This window comes from Rhopalosiphum maidis, chromosome 2, assembly GCF_003676215.2.
Source record: "Rhopalosiphum maidis isolate BTI-1 chromosome 2, ASM367621v3, whole genome shotgun sequence".
NCBI classification, from domain to species: Eukaryota; Metazoa; Arthropoda; class Insecta; order Hemiptera; family Aphididae; genus Rhopalosiphum; species Rhopalosiphum maidis.
Window position 1 is genome coordinate 14393111 of NC_040878.1, and position 5489 is coordinate 14398599.

Sequence of the window (5489 nt, forward strand, 5' to 3'; positions counted from 1 at the left end):
GTAATATATTATTAGAAAATATTAAAAACGCATTATGCTGTAGGTCATAATTGCCTATTGCCAAGAATATTTCTAGAATAAAAAATGGATTCGCATTAAATTCGATCCAAACGTATTTTCGATCACATTTTAAAATACATGTAAAACCAATAATGTTTAGAGGTAGGTATTTATTGTGTTTATTACATTTTTTTACTTGCACTAGCTATAAAACCACTTTTATTCCGATTATACAATTGTGGTAATATGATAATTTTATCGCAGGGTATTTTAAAAGAGGGTGAATTTTTATTTGCAAAAACATTTTCACGATTATTGTAAATTATTTCAGTGAAATATATACATTATTTTAAAGAAAAAACTTTTCATCACTTTGTAAAACCAAAAAGTATTTTTAAAGAAATTGGTTTTAAAAAAAGCTAACCAAAAGTTGGAACACTTTTAGCGAGTTCAACAAATACACGTAATATTAATTCAACAGAAAATATTATACAACTTAATTTAGATTTTTAATTTCTTATCTGCAGTGAGCAAGTACGATATAGTTAACTTAAGTTTTTTCGGACTTTTAATGCTCCGAAAGTTGTATAACGTTTGTAGTACATTTTCTATAGAATATACGATCGCATTAAGTTATGAATTTTGGAATTTATCGCTATTTACTTATTCATATTCACTTTTTTCAAAACACTAAACGTTGACTATCTATATTAAATATTATTTAATTAGGATTATATATCTTTATAATTATTTATAAGTATGCTTGTACAGTTATTATAGGATAAACAAATGATGTATTCAAATGAAAGTAAAGTTACGCTTATAGATAAAAATTTAGTATTTATAATGTTATTGTACCTATTATTATGTAAATTTTATTACATTATAAAAAATTAATTAAATTGCCAGTTTGAATTTTCGTAACTAAAAATTAACTGCTTAATAAAATCTTGTAATACGTTGATGTTTTAGTTTTATTGTATGCGTTAATAATAGTTTTGCTCTATTTAAAACAACAGTTTACTCAATGTTAAAATAATGTCCACTTATTTTTTAATAGCTTATACGACTTATCTTTTATGGTCATTTTGAAACAAAATGTTTATAACGTACTTTAATCTTCAGTTTTTTTTTTTACGGGAACAGAAATTTTGTTTATTAAAATGGAACGTCACGAAAAAACTAATTATATTGAACGTTGAACATACGACGATACTTAAAATAAATATCCGGTTTTTATAATAATAAAAACATATTATAACATTGTTTTTTTTTTACCATAATAATTATTAGTATCGATCTAATCCTGGGAAAATGTTTTTCGAATAAAATAATATTATTATATAACGACCGTGGTATTTCCGTTAACACACCGTCATCATCGTAATATATCATAATTCATAATACATACATGGTAGCTGTTTAATGATGAGAATTTTTATACCTAACACACAATCTCATTAGGAAATGAATTATTTTATTTGACAGCGGAACTTAAACGCTGTTTACTGTTTAGTGTATAGTGCGTTTCGTCATTTTAGACTACACGGTAATCATAACACTAAGCATCTTTATGACGTACATAAAGTCCCAACGTTTGGTTATAAGAATCCCCCTCTTGTACCTAAAATCGTCAAATCATCCCCAAACGATTAAATTAACGTTATATATGAATTTGTTTTACCGTCCGAACGCAAATTGGATTGTTTGTACGTACACATTGCTAACATACTATAAACGCGTGTGCTAAAGTGGAGTTTTATTGCTTACAAACGATATACGCATACACGTGTGGCACGCTAAGCATATATGTATAATATACTTACACAATGGATAGCATCCTATTAAATTTTAAACTTATTAGACCGTTGTGGCGTTTCGGGTGGAAAATTGAACATCATTGGCAATCCGCAGCATTATCGTTATCATTTCTATTTAATTACAATATTAAATAAAAACCTTGATTAGGATACGCATAGTAAGTACCTTTGTATATGCGTGTATATTATTACATCGACCGGTGATTCAACAATGATGATAGATATTAAAGTATTTAATATATTCACGTTTTGTGTTTATTATACAATCGTCAACAATGGCTGAAATGCTGAATGGTATTGTAGTAGTGTTGAATAATGAAATAATAGAACGGATTATTTATACACTCCAAAAATGATATTATTATTTTTATATTTTTTTTTAATATTGTAAACGTATTTAAAAATAAATAAATACCATCAACATTTTTTCGTAAAAGCAATAAGTAAAAACAATTTCATAATGCCGTTATATTTCCGGTGCAGTACTAGTATTGAAAAGGAGAACCATTATACCGAACATATTGTAAGAATACTAAATTTTTTTCAAAGTCATAAAATATTTGTTTCAAAATGTCTTTATATAATATTTATAAGTACAATAAAATAATATATTATACAATTGCATATTATATTATAAATCAAAAATAAACAGAAACAAATAGGTATTTTAGAATTAAGAATACAATTTTTAAATATTTTAAAAATGTACACTTCTTATTTGCCTACATGTTATGTTTTGCCATTAACTTTAACACGAATGATTATACGCTGTTAATTCAAAGTAAGTACTTAGAAAATGTTTTGTGGGACAATAAATATGTACATTACAGCAAGTACGTGATGTTTGGAAAATACATTTTGAAAACTTTCTTTTGTAGTGAAATGTACTAACATCAATCGACAGTCATACCTACACATAATTATAAAAATATAACTCACTTATAGTTTTACACCATAGTATATTATATTTTATGTGTTTTTTTATCGATGAAATGTTTTCAAGACCTTTAAATATCTACTTACAATAACTTACTTTAATACCCAAAAAATATATACATTTTTTGAATTTTTTCACATAGAAGATATTATTATTTAAATTAATAAAAAAATGTTCACACTATTATAAATACTTACTACCTATACATTTTTAATACATCTAAAGTCTTATAGAATATAATCTAATAAAAAAAACAACTTTATAAAATATTGTTTTACAATTTGAGTATACAAAACTATAGTATGTATATTTTATTTTAATTTAGTACTTGACTAGTTGTAATGCTACGATAAATGTTATCAAAACTTTATTCATTTAAATGTCCAAAACTATTTCGAATGTAATAATAACGATGATTATATTTTGTAGACAGCATATGTACATTCAAAATTGATATAATACGAAAAGTATTTTAGTATATGTATTTAAAATCGAAATATTTTTAAATTTGTTAAGTTATAATGATACCTATAATGATTGTTATGATAGACTATACACAGTATTAATAGATAATAAAAATGATCAATTGGAATCTAAATTTCATAATTGTAAATGAACTATATTACACTCAATGTAGAACGTACAAATTAATAATAATAAAAAAGTCGTGCGAATGATTTAATGGAGTTAAAAGTATTTGTATTGTATTTCCTTTTGTGCGTCCAAAAGAATCTTAACGTGGCGTGGCCGATCTAATGTAGGTACTAGGTATAGACATGGCTGGAAGGGCTAAACACGGATGGTATAAACCTATTTAGTAGACATATGCAATAATATATAAGGAGAAGATAGACTTAAATCATAGCACATGCAAGTAATACACTATACTATAATAAACAATAATCGTCGTCAATTGCATCCAATTTTTTTTTTTTTGTAAAAATAAAATAATAGTTTACACGATTTTTACTCATATTTCATTCATTTTTATGAAGATTTGGTGTTATTATTTCTTATTGACTAGGTTACAATTGCCGTACTACAAAAGAAATCATTTCCATGATAGTTGCGTGTAAAAATTAATAATTGAAATTTGATGTTTATATATAGGTTAGCTGTGTAAGGAATTGACTGACTGCTTGGCATTAAAACACCAATGGATAATACGTGTTAAATATTTTATGTATCATTATATTCAATTTCAATGGATCGCAAAAAATTACAAATAATGAATTCAAAAAGGATTTTATTTAATTCAAATCATTATATCTAAAAATTTCAACTTAATAATTCTAAAGCGGCTAATGGCCAATGTCAAAATTAATAATGTAAGTTCCTACGTTTCATGATATTAATACATTATGTATAATTAATAATTATCTCAACAAGTTTTAACCCTTAATTACCAACAAGAAATTAAGAATTCTTGCGTTAAAGGTGTAGTTGGATGCAATAGCTTAAATAACATTGAGATAAGAAAATTATGTTTTGTTAGTCCGAATTATTAATAATGTTTTGCAAGAAAGAGAAATAACTATTTAAAAAAGCGTTCATAAAACATGGATAATTTAATTTTCCGGAAAAACTGTTTTTTGTAGTTTAAGTTTATTGAATGTTAAATTTTATTATTATTTAAAATACTATATTAAATATATAGGTATTAAAAAAACAAAATACCAAAGTAATATAAAGTTTTCAAGTACGCATTTATTATATTATAAAATCATACAGTTAAGGGGACATCGAACATCTTAAATGTTTCAAAAAACTTGAACAATTCAAATGATGTAATAACTCTATTACTCTCGTATACTTAAAAATCACATTATTAATTTTAAACTTGAGTATTTGCTACGTCTTTGTTAAATAACAACGTTTGATCGTTGTCTATGTTATATTATAATTTATAATACACAAAAAAGAGATGTTTCTGCCTAAACTGTGTGAAATTTTGAAAATGTGTGCACAACTTTTACTTTTAAAAGGTATCTACTGTCAAAAGATTACTTTTATGATAATATTCATATAATATTTATACGCTGGAATTACAAGAATTATATCCAAGAAACTTGACTTGGCCCGAGTGTGTCGTCTCTATAGACAAAGAAGGAGAGTGCAGGGGTTGTGTTTAGTGCCTGCACAATTTGTAGTAAACTGCAACTATTTTAATAATTATACAATGTGATGGTGATTAACTGAGGATGCTAAACCCTATTTTTTCATTAAATTATATAAATTTATTCAAATTTTGATTTTTCAAACTCATTATCCTGGATATCGTTCGCTAAATATTTTATTGTTGAAAAGTAGAGTTCTCGTTTAAAAAAAAAAATAGGAGTTTATAATATCTCCGCGGATAACTTCCTAAGTACCTACCTATAGTAAGAAAAGTCACAAGAACTAGAGAACGGGGGTGAGCAGAATATTATACTTGGTGAATCATCGTTCATACTCGCGAGTAAAATCGCACGCACACACTGCACGTCACACGTTAACGCAATATATTATTGCGTCGTATTCGGCTGCATTCGTTTACGGTTAACCGCGATTGGTACCTAAACATACGTGTAAACAAACGTGAAAATTGGTCGGGACCCCGTCCGCACACGACGTAACGGAGGGGCACGTAGGATGGATCTCGCGACCCGACAAGTAGTGTATAGACGAACGAGGTTTTCTCCCACGAGACGAGAGTCATTAACCGGCTCCGCGCGCGTACCCGAGACCGGCTC